Below are 19683 nucleotides of genomic sequence, written 5' to 3' on the forward strand. Positions count from 1 at the left end.
TTCAGTCAATAAAATATCAGAATTTTGTTAGTATAAAACACCTCCTGTAAACATATACTAGTATCGATCAAATTGTTAACGGTATACAGTTCAACTGTCAACTGTTTACAGGTCTTATTGTTGGGTTAGTTATTGGTTCATTTGTACTGGTGTTCATTGTAGCAGTGATTTGTTTAATCAGAAGGTAAGGTCAATAATTCAAAAAATAATTCTCATTGTACTTGGAAAAAAGGGACGAAAGATACCTGAGGGACAGTCAAACTCATATATCGAAAATAAACTGAAAACACCATGGCTAAAAAAGAAAACGACAAAAGACTAATATTAGTACACAAGGCACAACATAGAACACTAAATCCTTAGCAACACGCACCCCACCAAACACTGGGAGTGATATCAGGTGTCAAACGCTCAACCTGCTGTTTAGGCACACTAGTCAAATCATTGCAATCATCCTCACCGCGAAATCAAAAATCCAGAAGACAATTAAAATTGAGAATAGGAATGGTAATTACAATGTTACTCTGCAAGACAACTCATTAAAAGCTATACTAAAGCCCAACAAAGTAATGGGGTAACTAATTTACTTCTTAAAGTTAAGTCTTATTCCATTAGATAACTTGTCATAAGAACTCAGACATTACATTTACCATACATTTAGTTGTTTATATTCTTCATATTCAAATTGTAAAATAATATGCAGTATTCAATCCGTATTCAACTTGCATTTTCTGATAGGCATAATTGCCTTTATGTCTTTTAAATGTTATATTTCATATGCTAGTACGCGCGTCTGGGTTATTAAATTATAACCCTGGTACCTTTGATAACTATTTACACCACCGGAACGATGCCACTGCTGGTTGAAGTTTCAACCCTGAGTGTATCACCAATCCAGTAGTCAGTACTTCGATATTGACATGAATATCAATTACATGGTCATTTTTTTGAATGTCCTGTCTACAAAAGTATATTTTTTTCGAAATACTAAGCATTTTTAATCGCAGAGAACGATTACCTTAGCCATATTTGGCACATTTTTGGGGAATTTTGGGTCCTCATTACTCTTTAACTTTGTACTTGCTTGACATTAAAACTATTTTGAACTGAGCATTACTGACGAGTCTTATAGAGACGATACGCGCGACTGGGGTATTAGATTATAAGCTTGGTACCTTTGATAGCTATAAATGGTTGTCGACTTTAGACATAAGACCAAAACATTTTTGTGGTTCAGCTACTGCTACAAAAATAATGTACTATTCATACATATAGATCACGGTAGATAACACTTTAATTGATATATTTAAGATCTGAATCGGCTAGGAAGTCAAGATGCTTCTTTCGCAATATGTATAGATTAAAACATAAGTGATAGACGTAATTGAGACATTAACATAACAACAAAGAAACTAAATAAAGATATCCACAGTTCAACTGTGTAAGCAACAACATTCACAAAGATTGATGGTCAAAGTCGATCGAATACACAGCCAATCAATTTCGATTTAAATATGTCTAGTCCCTTGCTCTAAATATTTGAACAATGAACTTAAAGGCTCCTTTAATTCATGTTTAAACAAAAATATCAGTCTCCAGAATCATTTGTCAAAAATTGAGTGATATCAAAAATATCTTAATCGTTGTCAAGAATGTTTTAATAATCCCACTATGAGTCTTCAAAAGTCAATAGAAGCATTTTTTTTTTCGAAACTGTGTCCTCTTTGTTACATATATTTTCACAGGAATTTTAAAAAATCGGTCGGGCCAAGGCCTCGTATCAGAACCAGAATATAAGTTTTAATAAATGCTTGTTGTGACAAAAGATTTGTACTCAGATTTTTTCTTCATAAAGGTGTATTATAAAATTGATCATATGTTGTCTATTTACTTATCGCATTGTTCACTCTACTTGAGGTATGTGCCACTCAACTTATCTTGTTTCAACAGCACCTATTGATAATTTTTAAACATGTTTAAATAACATGAAACAAATAGTATCAAAACTATATATACATACAAAAAAGCACCCTGTGAAATAATTACATAATAGATATATTTTTTTAAAATAAAGGTTTTTATTGGAGAAGACCAATTTAGAAAAAGTTGACAATATCCAAGGAAATTACTATACAGGGCATCAATCAATAGCTCTACAGCAGTCCCCGAGTCCACCAAATTATGAAATTGTCCAAAATACAAATAGAAAATATGAGTACACGAACATAGCTATGACTAACTCTAGTGAATGTATTAACAATGTAGAAAGCGACGACGAACGCAAACATATTGCACCTCTGGAAGATGAAACCGGAAGTAAATATGGAACGAAAATGAATCGATATGAGGTTATTGATCCCACAGTCATCACAAGCTTTTGTCATTCAACAGAAGATAAACCCAGGGAAACAGAAAATAATCTAGTTTCAGATCAGAAGGAAACCAAATTAGACCGATCAAAAATGTCCGACAAAACCCAACCTTATGATGTTACTGGAACTATTAATGCAGTAGGACCACACGCCTGTGCTGGTTTTCATTCAAGAAACGATGAAACCGTGGTAACAAAACCCGAAAATGAAAGCAAACATATTGCTCCTCTTGAAGATGAATCCAAGGAAACATTTGATACCAAAGGCAATCAATATGAGGAAATTGATCCAAAAGCTATCACAAGCGTTTTTCATTCAACAGAAGATAAACGAAGGGTAATACAAAATTATACAGTTTTAGATTCCAAGGAAACCGGATTTGACCAGTCAAAAATTACCAACAATAAACAATCTGATGAACTTGCTATTCCAATTCGTGCAGATAATGATCAATATGTTATTTCTAAAGCAGAACCACCCGCTTGTGCTGCTGGTTTTCTTTTAAAAGATGATGTTGCCCTTGTAACAGAAAACGAAGATGCAAACAAACATATTGCACCTCTTGAAGATGAAACCAAGGGAACATTTAAAACAAAAGGCAATCAATATGAGGAAATTGATCATATAGCCAACATAAGCGTTTGGCATTCAACAGAAGATAAACCCAGTTTATCAAACAATTATACCGTTTTAGATCCCAAGGAAACCGGATTTGACCGGTCAAAAATGACCGACAATAAACAATCTTATGAGCTTGCCAAACCAGTCCGTGCCGAAAATGATCAGTATGGTATGTCAAAAGAAGGAACATACGACTGTGCTGGTAGAAGCAATCACAAGGAATTGGAAAACATTTATAACCATGCAATTGATAATGTTTATGATTCTGGAAGTCATGAACGAAAAGATTTTGGGAATGAAAACGCATACGATCATTTTGTAAGACAGAAGGACGGAATATGAATACTATTTATCAATAACAACCTAATGTAGATTGTAGTTTTTTGTTCTCAATTTAATCCCGACTATCCAGAGTATTTTGAAAAAAGAACAAATATAATTGTGTAATGAATTGAATGCTGATAAATTGAAGCCAATAGAACTATAATTTAAAAAAACGTTTATATTGAATTTTTAGTCGTTCAGTACGAGTACGGCTTGACTAACATTTATTGAAAATCGCAGTCTTTCGTAGAAACAACATATTATACTTAAACCTGTTGTGTCATTATTATTTGCTTTGATAAATATGTTTTCTTATGGGGTTCAAAATGTGAACCCTTTCTTATTATATGTGTTTTTGTTTCCTTTATTGTTTTCTGTGTCACGTTAAAAGATAATTATTCAATAACATTACTTAATGAATAAAGTTTTAAATTACCAAATGTTTGCCTGAATTTGACTTTGCATACGCTTTTTCATGCCGATTACTTTTTTTTTTTTCTAGAGCGACAGTAATCATCAAGCAATTGTGGTAACCTCATCTCGCTACATGCAGTATTAAACCCATTTTATTCTGTTTTGATTTTTTTTGTTTTTTAGATGCGAATTATTTGTCATCCTTGTATTGGCTAGAATGTGCAGCTTCTTCTTATTGTTCATTTTTCTTAGCCAACATGGGAGTAGGTGGGCTTACGTAAAACCAGCTTAAGTAAACCACGGTATTTGTCGGTAACACGTCATGATTTCTTACTGAAATAGCAATTTGGTGATCTTTATTGTTGGTATTTTTTCATTCGTCGATGAAAAATAAAAAATAAAAAAACATTTATATAATTAAGACAAATGTAATACATCTTATTCTTCAATATTTAATACTTTAAGGATTCCCAGTTTCAAAACAGATACGTCTCCTAAGAGAGAGAATGTTGCAATTTAGTGCAAACAAAAATGAAAATAAACTCCGCACATCATTTTGGACTAAAGGGGTATCAGATCGACTACATAATTTAATCCCTGTCCTCAATTTTTATATTAATCTCCCCTACTAATAAGTTAATTTGGCTGAACCAGGACCAAGTGTAATGTGAATAAAACTTAAATGAAAATACAATGTAGATCTTAAAAATGATAAAACATAATGATTTCTTTAGGAGGATAAGAACACTCTCAATTTTACAAAATCCCACTCCAAGGTTACAAAATAGAAAATAATTGAGGTCACTCCTATAATGTAATGTTGAACATATCCGATCACTGTAGGACAAATATCAACTACGACAAAGCTATTTAATGGTAACAAGAGATGTATGGTACACGACAGTTTAGGACAAGTTCATACGCTTATATTTTCGAGAACTAAGGCTTTTCTTCCTCATTAATAAATTAGCTTTGCTGTATTTAGCAATACATTTAGGAATGTTTGCTCCTAATAGCTACACAACTTTGTATTTTTTACTTTTTTTATTCGAGCGTCAGTGATGAGTCTTTGTAGACGAAATGTGCGTCTGACGCAAATACAAAATGTTGATATTGATAACTGTAATGAGTTTATAATTATACCTATATACATTAATATTGATGACTTGTACTAGTTATTCTGAACACGTTATCCGTAGGAATACGAAAACACATGGGTCATCAAATTGCATCTTGAAAGATTGTCAGTTGTTGTTCTTACTTTTTCTGCATTCTTTATTTTTAAACATTAATTTTATTTCTAATGTTCGTAACTCATACCTTTAAACTTTTTGAAACTTCCTGTCAATTACCATATATCCGTCATATTCAAAATAGATACGTTGTGGATAAGTGCATTCTTATTTTTATGTACTATTCAATATGTTGATATATCAATGATGCAGGTAGCAGGTAAGATGTGTTTCTTTTAAATCTATGTACAAAATTAGGCATCAATGGAATACTTATTCCATTCTTAAATACACCAAATTTTATCTTTGTTTAGTTTTAGGGATTAAATTCTTTTAATAAACATAATTTTCCAATTATAGGTATGACCGACTGAATCCAACCCAGGTATTTTTTATGGATAATTAACCATTGCGTGTTAATATAAATGAATTTGACAGACAGACCTGGTGTCTTTATAACTTACTTGTCTCAATTGAAATTCTAAATATAAGGATAAAGATAAGGATATGTGGTATCATTGGGTCACTATAGGTTATGGTTCCAGTTTAATTGTTCTATATTCTTACATGTTTGTACTCTTTATTAGCAAAATTCTTGATCAAAGAGTAACACATATTCTGCATAGTATATTTTAACTAAGTTTAGTATATGATCACTTGATGGATCAATCAATGGAAAGAAAACATCCTGCGACAAATATTACATTGGGAACATAGTGTTATTATATGAATATGAATATTTCTATGCAATTGTTATGACACATAATATGAATCTTGATTTATACAATGTCATAGTCCTCCCCAAGTAACTAAAGAATGACTGTAATATTTTTTCTGTCTATGATAACAAAATAACGTCAGCCAACCAGAAGACGCGTTTATCCAAAATTAAATTATTAGAAAATGACAATTGCTTGTTGTTGATATAACATATATCCCTGGAAATATTGTTCATACAATATGCCGACCTTTTTAACGTGCCGCGTGAATAGAAAAAAAATGCACTTAAGAAGTATTTATTTGCAGGTTATAAAACTAATAACAGGTTTCATAACGAGTGATAACTTTATATCGCCTGAGACTATCTCCAGTTATTTAATTATAATATAGTAATAAACGAGCTATTCAAATCAAATAACGATAGTTGATATTAAGCGATATACAATTCTCATAAGTTGTCAAACCTATTTCTCTTATGTTCAACACTTTCATTGTGTAGAATCAAAATACCACGAAACGTTGATTTAGTCGTTTGCACATACCAGTATAACGTTATATGTCCTGTTAAGATGTCAAACTTAACATTTGACATTTTAAAACTGTTTGTACTCTTCAGACTGTAATACAATTTAACAAAAGGAAGATTTCATTACATAAGTGGGACTGTTTTGTAAATTATTGAAGAGATCTTATATGTCCTTTTTCCCGGACTAAATGTACATTGTCTTTACTTTTGAAAGTAATAAATGACCTAAAGAATAGCCAATGGAAATGTCTTAGTACCTTCTCATGATGCTGAATAAGCCAATAAAACAACGCATATTTTCATATCAAATAAGCAGTCATAAAATCATTTCGGTGATAATGTACAAATAACATTACTTCTCTTGTCATATTCATGATATAGGGCAACAATCAATGTATTTAAGTTTTATTTGCAATCCTTCATATGAAATATGTGCCGAGACTCCTAGCCTGCAATGAATGGAAATTAATTTGTTAGAGTACATCAGTGCAGTCATGTAACCTATGAAACACACAATTAAAATCGTTTTGAGATAACTTCACAATGGTTTCCTGCAGTTTTATCAATCAATATTTTGTCAGAAGAAGGCTGGCTATCAGATCTTTTTTTTTGTAAGCTGCTTTTGACTGTGACATATAAAAGAAATAATATTATGTCTAACTAGTTGTCGTTTATGATTGTTAGATGTCTTACTTTCATTTTAATACTGCTGTCTTTTTATTGGTGCATTTTACTAGTTTTCGTTAGCCAGTGGTGCTGATGTGTGATATAGATATAGGAAGATGTGGTGTGAGTGCCAATGAGACAACTCTCCATACAAATAACAATTTAAAAAGTAAACCATTATAGGTTAAAGTACGGCCTTCAACACGGAGCCTTGGCTCACACCGAACAACAAGCTATAAAGGGCCCCAAAATTACTAGTGTAAAACCATTCAAACGGGAAAACCAACGGTCTAATCTATATAAACAAAACGAGAAACGAGAAACACGTATATATTACATAAACAAACGACAACTACTGTACATCAGATTCCTGACTTAGGACAGGTGCAAACATTTGCAGCGGGATTAAACGTTTTAATGGATCCAAACCTTCTCCCTTTTTCTGAAACAATAGCATAACATCACAACAAAGAAAAACATACGATAAAATATCAATTGGCAGACTTAACTCAATCAAAAAACGTATGATTAAACAATGAACGAATAAATTTGATCTGCGATATCTGAATACAAATGCACAGTTAATTAAATATTAGAGACAAACATTCATGACCAAAAAGCTAACAAACAAATTCAAACACAGGACATGACTGAGAAATATTTAACCAATCAATGTTCACTTTAGAAAAAAAAAAACGATAATCTTGATATGTATGGTAATTTCATTTGTATAATCTATGCAATGCATGAACGTAGTTTCGATTATAAATGTAGTACTTTAGGTCATTCAGGTCTGAGACAGAGTATAAAATTGTTTATATTTATTATTTTTCCTTTATTGTAAACGGTAGGATTGATTACAACGATACGATTTCCAGAAGAAAATACAGTTAACATTTCATGTTCGAGTACTTATCAAATACAAATACAGAACATCAGTGTATTGGTAGAGGAAACACCTTGTCGTCCAAAAACCGTGTATTTTAAATTCTAATGATATACAGACTATAAATGACAACTGTAATGGTGTACATTCCTGTCTAGTGGATTACAACTTTACCTGAACCTGTTTACGAGGATTTAGATATACGAATCTCTCGTACACTTGTAAACACGGTAATTGTATTTGAAATCTCTTTTCTATTCATTATTTCTGCATATACTTCTTTGAATAAACATATAAAGCCACTTCCACATGTTATATACTCATGAGAGATAATAACAAATGCTTAATATACATGTCACTTATTTAGGTTTTTTTTCAATTCAAAATTTAAAGGTGACAATATTTTTTTCAATTTCATTAGACTCAAGAAGCTATCGTCCCTACAGCAATTATTGAAACAGAATTCAAATATACAGATACTATTATCTGACAAACTAGCTAAGTGTCTTCATTTTGTTTTTAGATTGATAACACTTTTCTATGTTCGAATTCGAGGGGTAGAAATAGCTTTGTATTCTTTATATCGTATCTTTACAATTACAATTCATTTTTCAAATCTCTTGATATCTTTTTTTTATTTTTAGAAACAGATACGAGGCCTTCATTCTTTTTGAAATATTCTGTTTTCAAACTTGAATGCATTTTTAAATGTATCCCGATAATTATAACAAATAATAATGGGAAAACTAGTATTTCTCAATACTTCCATTGTATATAGAAATATAAATTTAGAAAGAATACATTTAACAAAAATCTACCAACAGCACCAAATAATCATAGGATATAGAAACATCTGTGTGTTACGGTGGTAAACTTCATTTTAAAGTTGTAGATTACATTCTGTGGATTCAGTTATCTTCTTTGGTATCAATTTTCTCGGATTGATGAACATTTTTATTTTCATGGATACTTGATTTAGTGGCTTTGTAAATATCTCAATACATCAAGCAATTGGTTCTCCGTTGAACACAGAAATAAGTGGTTCAGATATCCCAAGTATTTGAAAACAAATCGAAAAAATATATCACAAAAGTATGTTAAACAAACAAAGGCAAAATAATTAACACGTCAATCGATAATATTAAAACTAATGCAATAAAAGTTATTAAAACTAATGCAATGAAAGTTATTAAAACATGTCTTAGGGACGACATCAAAAGTTCAATGTAGGATAAAAAAAACTTAATTCACATAGTTTTTTTCACTGACCCCCCCCCCCCCCTCTTAACTTAATTTGGGAACAATTGATTTACCTATATGGATATATGTAAAATCGATTTTGGATTAAAAAAAACTTGCATCCATGTTGACCCCCTACCCCAAACTATTTGATTTAAGTTTTTTATCCTACATCGATCGTCCCTTAGTAATAGTCCAATCAAACTAAGTCTAAACCTCGAACTAATTGCAACAGAAAATGTTTTAGTTCCAATCCATAGCATACAGTCTAAAATATAAACAGAAAATGGTCCATTAAAATCTAACTTAAGGAAAACTCATATTTTGTATTTTTCAATTCCTTATGGAAATGAACATTGAAAAGGGAGATAACTCTGCAAAAATGAATTGTTTTTCTTAAATTCATGTAAAATATGATACTTTGATGGGAATATGTTCGTATTTGACTATATTATATAATATTTTGCTCATGAAATGTACAGAAACGAAGTGTTATGGGTATTTTATTTTTTTTTTGGCACACCTTTTCGTTAAAGAAATTGGAAACTTATGGCTTTGTGACCATTTTGAAAAAATAGTGTGAATATTTGGTATTGGTTATACTTGTAATTTATATTTGTTCAGCATCTACCTTGTTTAAAGAAATTTTAAACCACAAAAAAGAAGAATATATTCTTAGTTAGTTTAATTTAATTTAAGATTCTTTACCTGGAAATGCTGAAAAATCTAATAAATGGTCAACTAACGAATTATGAAATGTAGGTTGTAGCTAGATAAATGATATGAAAACACCTTTACAAGTGTTTGTTATACTCTTAAAACGGCTAAAATATCAAAAATCAATACATTCTGTTGAATAAAAGCGGTAAAGTTATAATTTTGTATTAATTTCTATTGATATTTCTGCCTTTTTTTGCACCGTTATCTCCCTTACCAATGCAAATCTCCTTAGGAATTTTAAAATCATGATTTGTTATTTCCTCAAGTGAGATTTTATGGGCCTTTTTCTGTGTATATTACTAGGGAAAAAATGCTAAGTAACAAATCTTAAAAATCTTCTGTTCAAATTTATGCTAGATTGACTGGACTTTAACATCCTGAATAAATATAATGACTTCCATAGTGACAACATATGTACCCTCAAGGAAATGTTTTATCATACACAAGAATGAAGGACATTTTTTTTACATTAGTCAGAACACATGATATATCATTGATTTAAACAGGAAACACTTATACCCTCTTATAATTTGTAATATATCTTTTTTACCTTAAATTTGATAAAAAAAAAAAAAAGCTATACATTTGTAGCAAGTGGACTTTTAGAAGGATTGCCAAATATGATTCTTCAAAAAAAAAAAATAAGTTAGCATCTACTGTTGTCAATGGCCATATTTTTTTCTTTCCCCCCCTACGTTTATATTGTAGTTCTTGTACCTTTCCGCAGTTCATTTTTCCATAGCAGATAAGATTGAAAAATGATGAAACAAATTAATTACCAAGAAAAGTTTTAAATCAAAGTTTTCTGTTGTCAACTGCATTTTGAAATGCTTACTCCAAACCTCCGTTCTAATGATGTTGTATGTAAAGTATACAAATGGATCGACATAATAGAAAGGTTGACTATATAAAAGTTTCTTTTTTTCCCACTTTAATTATTTAGAAATACAACGTTGTAATTTTTATTAAAAAATCGATAGAATTTAAAGAGATTTGATATAGAAAAAATGTATCAAAAATTTAAATGAAGTATTTTGTTTATTAATTTGATATACTTTGCATGGCCATGATATATTTCGATAAAAAAAATGAACAATATAAATACACAGAAACATTCAAAACCGAGGTTATATTAATTTAGCAAAATTAGGAAGACTTAATTAAAATACACATACGCGATATCATATGTCATATATATAAATTATATATCGGTAAGCAATTGGAAACTATAAGAGTTTTTATAAAAAAAAAACTTAAAAAACTTGGGTTATCTCGCTTGGAAATGTCCAATATTCAACATGTCAAATAAACTCAATATATCGAGCATCTATATCTTGTGTAAAAACATCCTGATCAGTGTGACAATCATTTTCATTTTCTAAATACATGTAAATCATTTTAAAAAATACTATAAAAAAAATCTGACAAACACCGACGAAGACAACGCTAATTATTGTATAACATCAGAGGAATGAAATAAGCTAGTTTAATTCACATGTGAAATTATCGGTTTTTATTTCACTGGAAAATCAATTTAATTCATTGCAAATAAAGTAGTTATTAAATTGATTATAAAACTATCACAACACAAAAGCATATACACAGTTATGACACCTTAATTGCAAAATATATATATATATATATAATGTCTAAAAATAGCAACAATCAACATTCAATCTATTTAGCATGGATCAGTTTGTGAAAATAAACTGATACAATTACTGAATTAAAATTATATAAATGTCGATTTTATATAAAAATACGCAATATTTCGCTAAACAAATTAGCTTCATCGGGCGTGTGTGCATCTCTCAAGGTGAAATCAGATGCATGACAAAACTTATTTGTATAGGTTGAACTACACAAGATTAGAGAAAATTTTTAACATATTTATTGATGTTCTATATAAAAATAATATGTTTGTAGCTATAGTTTAACACATTCATTGATGTTCGATTAATTGTATGAATTTCTATAAATTAATTTGCATAATTTCAAGATTATGGTTTTGATTTGTTTTTAAATCTTTGTTTTGTCCCTCTTATTGAGTCTATTAGGTTCGTTATATATATATAGAGGAGACGATTAGCATGTATTAAGACAATGTTTCAAATAATAATTTTTAGTTAAATGATATTGAGTGAAGATAAATTTTCAGCTCTAGTGAAAAAACCACTAGTTATTACATAAAGTATCACTGATTATCACAAAAAAAAAACTCATTTCAGAGAACAGATCAAGCTTTAGTACTTTTGACTTAGGACTTTTAGTACATATAAATCCTAATTTATCAACAATTGTGGAATGGTTGACAAAAACCATGATGAATCAAAAGAAAGTATCATTCCTTAATAAATTCAATTGAAATTTTCAAAAAACGTTGCAATAACAAATTCTAAACATTTTGTCATGTTTGCACCAAATTTCTGACCACTGGGTTAGTTTCAACATTTTTATTTATTTAATTCACTTTCCAATTTGCGGATGCGAGTGATACTTTGTAGCGACATCAGCCTGCCCTTTTTCGAAATTTACAAGTGTGTCTTTTTCGTGCAAGAGAAATTGCATGAGTCAGCCGTTTATTGTATTGACTACAGGGTTGGTGATACATACTCGCAATAGCTGATAGTGCAACAAATAATGATGTCGACCGAGCTTTTTTCAGTTTTATTATTTACCTATATGTTTCATTTGACACATTTTATCGACCATTAACAACTTCTCAAGTGTTTATATAACAGCACAAGTTTAAGGGTAGTAGGATCCAGATTCTTGGCGGATCATAGTGATCCATTTTATTCCTTAGTAATACAATCAAATATGTCGGACTCAAATACGAAAAGAGGCAGGAGCAGTATCATATGGATATATTTCATAGCAGAGCAGAGTTCTCAATTTTAACTAAAAATCAAAATATCATAAATTAAAGTTAAGGTTTAAACAAAAGTTAAATGATTATGTATTTCAGAACAATTTATAGAATTATACGTACCTAAATATAGTTTAACAGGTTTGGCATTTTTCAACTAAAATGACATTTTTAATCGAAACCTAGGTTTCATAGCAATTTTATAAATACTCCCTGTCATACATAACATGTTTAAAAATTGATTAACGTATTTTAAAAAAAATCGATTGTTACATTTTACAAAAAATTTAAACATAAAAATAATAACACTTTTTTACGAAATTTTCCTTTGATATGCTGATTGAAATTGACAATGTCGTCATAGGTAAAATAGCGATAAACAGATAAACATTGGTCATCTCAACTCGATTTCTTATCTCACTTTCTCTACCTGCTAAATCGAGAAAATAAATCTCGTTGTGATGATCATTGTAAATCTATAATTATTTCGCAATTAATATTCCGACGATAATATTGTTAATTAACCAACAATCTATGTCCATTAAGGCCTATTCATTCTGTAGAGTCAATAATGTTAGTGTATCAAAATACCATGATATATATAAATGCATGCTATAAAGAAAACAACTAGTGGAATGAACCATATGTGGATTCTTAAAACTTCTAAAGAACCTCTGGATGATTTTAAATCTCGGTCTTTTCTTGAAATTAGTTTCTTCAAAACTTTTCATTTTTTAACCCGGTATGCCGACATTCCCCATGTGAAATTGATAAATCGCCTCAAAGAAATAATCCACAATCAATGCCTGGCAATATAAAATGAACCTGTAATTAAGTGGTTGTCGTTTGTTTATGTGTTACATATTTGTTGTTCGTTCATTTTTGTTATATAAATAAGGCCGTAAGTTTTCTCGTTTAAAGTGTTTTACATTGAGATTTCGGGGCCTTTTATCGCTGATATTGGCAATCATACCACATCTTCTTTTTTATAGCATACGCTATAAATTTATTACTTTGGGATACCATAAGTCATAGTTTGTTAATAGTGAACAAAAGGGGGAAACATGATAAATGTACATAGAGGAACAGGTGATCAGTATGCTGGAAATTCTTAATGACAAAATATTTGTTGAATTTAGAGGTGGACTTTTTCAACAAATGGTCGGCATTCCTATGGAAACGAACTGTGCGCTCTCCTTGCCGCCCTCTTTTTATTTTCGAATGAATCAGAGTTCCTTCCAACACTTGTCAAAAGCAAGAACACCAAAGAAGCCATAAGCCATAAACAATCCCAACTTTTCTGATTGGGTTCCTGTAATATATATATATTCAACAGAACTAAAAATTAAACAAACAACAGACATGGCTTCATCTGCCTCATTTTTTAGACTTATACCTCAAATTTAACATACACAGTTATCTCAGTGCCAGAATCTATGACAGACGACACAATTTTAATTTAGAAATTATCCCTCACATTAGTAGCAATATACTAACTTCACCTGCATATATGAAATACATCTCACAACTTATTCTGTTTTTAAGAGCTTGCAGCTCCTACTCAGACTTTGTAAAACGTCACCAGTGTCTGAGAAGAAAGTTGATGAACCAGGGTTATGTCAAATAACGTCTCGTCATTTTTCTTAAAATTTCATCGGAAGGTACCAATACCTTATTTATAAATATTCAGTATCAACTTCACAAATAGTACATGCTTGTCTTGGTGTATAGATTCTGCGTACTGACGTTGTTCGCCATCTTAATAACGTGTTATATTGTTCTTTTATTTGTCTTTATTAATATTACTTATTTATTTGTTTGGTTATTATCTTTCATTTTTGGTAGTGTGCTTTGTACGTGCGATTTTTTATATTTCTTTGATACATGTTCATATGACGTGGCTCTGAACTTTTAATGTTCAATGTAAAAATATCGGAAATTGATGAGACTGTCATTACAAAAGTGAGAGGGTTAGCGCTATAGAACCAGGTTTAATCCACCATTTTCTACATTTGAAAATGCCTGTACCAAGTCAGGAATATGACAGTTCTTGTCCATTCGTTTTTGATGCGTTTTGTTATTTGATTTTGCCATGTGATTATGGACTTTCCCAATTGATCTTCCTCTAAGTTCAGTATTTTTGTGATTTTACTTTTTAAACATTCCGCCATTATGTTATTGTTCTATTTTAATTTTTGCATACTTTGAACAACACAATTATGTTATATCTCTTCCTGTGTGACGTGTACATTCTGACGTCAAACGTGTGATTATAAACCAACGTTGATGTTAATTGTGACATTTTGTCACAGGACTAAACATATTTCAATCTTTATGGATAGATTTAACATACATAAATAAAATACAAATATAGGTACATTGTAAACAATGAACTTGGTTGTTTTTGATATATGCTTTTTTTTTTTGCCTCTTCGTTAAATATTTTTTTGTTTTTGTTCTAATTGAGATTGTGACACTGTGATGACTGCTGTATCTCTATTGTGACAATTTTACCAAGTATGTTCGTTTTGTTCACGCATTGTTGTCAATATTATGGAATGTGATGCGACTGTCATACAAGTGAAAGGTTTAGCGCTTCAAAACAAGGTTTAACCAACCAGTTTCTACATAAGAAAAGTTCATGCTGTCCATTCGTTTATTTCATATGTTTTATCTTTTGGAGTTTGCCATATATTTAGGGACTTTCCGTTTTGAATTTTGCTCAGTGTTCTATTTTTTTATGTTTTTTATTACTGTTCACAAGGAAGTTAATAAACAACGAGTATAAGTGTTGAAGTTGACGTCATCCCGTCGCACATTTAACGGACGTTATAACGAGTTGTTTGCCGTTAAATAATATCTGTTTCAGCCAGTAACGACAACAGATGTTTTTTCAATTAACGTACATGTTACTATAATCTCATTTTCCGTTTCCTCGAAAGTAACATTTCGAATTAGACTTATCACCGGGTTTGAAATGACATTAGCTTATTTCAAAGGGAATAACACATTCCTTACTATGATGGTGTTATCCGATCCAAGATATTAGATACGATCCCGGTAAATTTATCAATACTTTCAATAATTCTTCTCTAAACGGTTCCCAATTCAACATTGTAATATCGTTTTATGGCAACCATAACACATCTACTAACTTTTATATCAGAATATGAATTGACAATTCTAGCACATGTTCTATTAGGTTTAAACAAATGTTTCAATTGGTGCATAAGTTACATGGATAAATTAGAAAACAATGCTTGTAATACGTCAGGAATATGACACATGATATCCATTTGTTTGATGTGTTTGAGCTTCTGATTTTGCCTTTTGTTCAGAGACTTTCCGTTTCGAATTTTCCTCATAGTTAGGTATTTTTATGATTTTACTTTTTTGGTATCTTTCATTAAGGCACAAAATACAGATACAACTTGCCTTGATATTGAAAAGCCTATCAAAATACAATGTGAAACACAGTTACTTGTTGGTGACATTCGTATATCACAGGAACCAGAAAACGTGATTAGTCAGCCAAAATAATTTACAGAAAAAGCGTTTGAAAGTGATCTGAACACATTCTGTAAAATCTTTAAAAAATCGGATCAATGTGAATTCAATGTGTTGGATCTTATAAACGGATATGAAGACTGTTGCGTTACCAGCAACAATATAACGGTTTCGTATCGATGCAGCGGTAAGTGTTTGTTATGAGTGTTAACAAATATTATTTATATATAGATATATAGATAATATGAGGAAGGCGCTACCTTAAATGCCAGCTTGATACTAAGACAAATTGAATGTCCTATATATTGATTGGTTGTTGGTTGTTTAACGTCCAGTGGCAAATATTTCATGCATGTTCTGACGAATGTCCTACACAGGCAAATTTCACTCACATCAATTTCACGTGAATTTAAATTCATGTGAATCTCACGTAAAATTCTCATGAATTTCACCTCAAACGAGCTTGTACGTGAAACTCACGTGAAATCAGTTTTTGTGAGTTTCATGTGAATCTCATGTGAAACTCACATGAATTTTTGAAATAGAGTATTTCAAATAACATCTAAATTTTCAAATTTAATCAAAATCATAAAAATTTCAAACTTTTTTGTTGTTAATTTCACTTGATTCATGTGAAAAATTTCAGATCAGATTCATGTGAATCTTGATTCACGTGAAATTCACATAAAATTTTTCACGTGAGCTTCATGTATAAGCTCGATTGATGTGAATCTTACGTGAATTTCATGTGAGATTAATGTGAAATTCATGTGAGCAAATTTTGCCTGTGTAGGCTACATTAACATATTGTTTATGTCTAAAATAAAATTATAAGTTCAGAAAGAAAATGATTAGGGAACAATCATTGAACTTGAAAAGGCAGGAAGGGTTATGGTATTTTGCGGAAAAAAATCTTCTGATAACCAAATTGATGAATAAAAAATCTGTTCAAGCATAGGACAGAAAAAAAAATTTGAATCCAGATCTTCACCAAAAATGATTTTATCTTTCAGATATGCAAAATAAATTTAACTTTTATATATCTAAAAAAAATTAAAACTTCCCAAACCGCACAGGTAAGTCTGTACACAGTAGTTTTTTTAGGTGATAATAAGGCCATTTTTGAAGATAAAACTTAATACTAGTGTTAAATTTTGACTAAATAATTTTAATTGATAGCACTGAAGGGCTTCGGTGAAAAAAATCTGACTCGCATAAAAAAACATTTGTATTTCATCATCATCTTCAGTTTGTGAGTTCTACATCAATTTCATGTACTAATTCAGAGTCAGTTTTATGTAATTTCTTGCATATTTTTTTGTTACATGTACATGATGTAGCTTACTATTCAAGTTTTTATATGATGTAGTAATATAAAATTTAGAATGGAAATGGGAAATACAAGCATGTCAAAATTATGTTTTCGAGTAATGCTTACTCACGTCATAGTTGTTTTCAAGAAGGAACATTTGGTTTCCAGACAATAACTTGAGTTTAAATGAATAAATCTCTATGACATTTTACTAGAAGGTTCAATACACAAAAGAAAGATTAGAATTGATTTTGGGGTTATGGTACAACATTTTTTGGGGTATTTTCTTTCAAGATTTTGGGTTTTTCTTCCAAAATTTACCATATTTACATTGATTATACTCATCTAGTATATATACAGATGCAACAAATACTGATTTGGCAGGAGATGTACACAAAATAGGGTGTTTTAAATATTTTATCTGTAATTTGTGCATTTTTCCTATGATGTGTATTTCTTGATAATTAAATGTCAACGTGAGTATCATGATAAAGAAAATATATTTGGTAAGTATATTTATATTCACAATTGACATGCACCAGTGCGCTGCAAAAGGATCTTCTTTCCGTTTAATTCCCCAAATTGCACATGATTTTTTTCTCTCTCACAGAAACACATAAGTTATTTAGTAAATAAAGCACTTGTCATTGTTTGAAACTTTCAGCCTGTTCGAATGTTTCACTGATTGTGTAAAAATTTACAGAAAATGTACAAAAAACTTGATAAAATTGCATTATCTGCAGAATTAATTTCCTCACTATATATTCACAAGGAAATATAACTAACATATTGTCCATGCTATTCTGATCTGAGTTTTTATTCATACATATATACTGGCATGGCTGGTGCTGTTTCAAGTTGTCTTCTTTTTCTGTTTCTTGAGAAGTATTTGTTTAATCTGTTCAGTCACTATAAAGTGTTACAATTCTTATTAGGACGCAACACATAAATAGTGACCAAAAAGGTACTGCTTTCACATGAGAGAAGCTAGAAAAAATTAAATATACACATTTTCAATATTTTTGTAGGACTTATTATCATATGAAATTAAGGAGATATGTAGTAAGAGACTTCTGCTGAATAGAAATGTTTGGGTTCACCTGATACCTGTTTTCAAATTAGTCCATATTGAAGTTTGAAGGGTTCAAAATTAAAATATGTTTTTTTATATGCTGGTCGTATCAGGCTGTGCGTGGCAAAGCATTTTATTGCCTTTAGGTTTGTACTTTTTGTTTGTTTTGGTCATGAAAATAAATTTGTAGTTCTTTTGTGAAGTTGCTAACATGAGATTACCCAAATTGCACCTATATTGTCAGTTTTTTTCACAAATGTACCAGACAAAAGTTTATTCTGTGCTGATTTTATAGACTATCCTTGTTTACAATATAGTTACACCAATTTAATTTTGAGTCCATGTAGAGTCATTGAAAAATGGGTTCGAAATTACCTCCAAACAATCCATGCTACTGTAATGAGGTCAGTACCCAAATTCCATACATCATTACATGAACATGTTTAATTTCAAATCCTTAAAACTGGAATATAAACAGATGTTTTGTTTTATTTCTTCAAATATTTCAAACAATTTGACATTATTCCATGTCATTTATTTTTTGATGAAAAGGATGCTGGTAACAAATTTAATTTGCTCATTTTAAAAAGATGATAATAAGATAACTTCACATGGTGAAAGAAAACTTGTAAGATTTTTGCAGGGTTTTTTTTGCTGAATAGGTGCAATTTGGTTACTGAGTACAATTTTGGTACTGTGATGTTATATATTAACTATAAGTGACTGTGTGTATTGCTAAATAGGTTGAAATGTGAATCTGATTGTGATTTAGTGATAATTATAAGTACTTGGTAGAGTGAAAATGTTTTGATCAGATTTAAACTGACACATAAAATATGCAGGCGACTGCTGCAGGTTGAATTTTAAAGGATGTAGCCCACATACTTCCAAGTAGCATGCCCTGTATATACCTATCAAAGTCGTGGTATTCTCATGGGTTCTCATAACTCCATCTTCCCATAAAATCTAATTTTGGACAATATGGGAGCTTACAATATATACAGTATTAAATGTACTACTTAGACTCAAGTCTCCTTTTATGATTAACCTTAGAGAGAGAAAACAAAACAGTTTCCATCTCCTGGGACTGTATAAGATAGATATCTGATATGTGACATATCCAATGAAAAGATTTGTTGTGAGTTTGCCATTTTTTAGAAAGTACAGAATTAGAAGATTGTGAATTATTTTTTATTTTTATTT

At 30.4% G+C, this 19683-nt stretch overlaps 1 long non-coding RNA gene across 1 annotated transcript; it reads left to right on the top strand.

Moving 5' to 3' along the window:
• The first annotated feature begins 114 nt into the window (after positions 1 to 114).
• On the top strand, positions 115 to 3891 carry LOC143046767 (uncharacterized). Its single transcript, XR_012969270.1, has 2 exons — positions 115 to 184; positions 2075 to 3891. It is a non-coding gene; the product is annotated as an uncharacterized LOC143046767 (long non-coding RNA).
• The last annotated feature ends 15792 nt before the right edge of the window (positions 3892 to 19683 follow it).

The sequence above is a fragment of the Mytilus galloprovincialis genome, chromosome 9 (genome assembly GCF_965363235.1).
Source record: "Mytilus galloprovincialis chromosome 9, xbMytGall1.hap1.1, whole genome shotgun sequence".
NCBI lineage: Eukaryota > Metazoa > Mollusca > Bivalvia > Mytilida > Mytilidae > Mytilus > Mytilus galloprovincialis.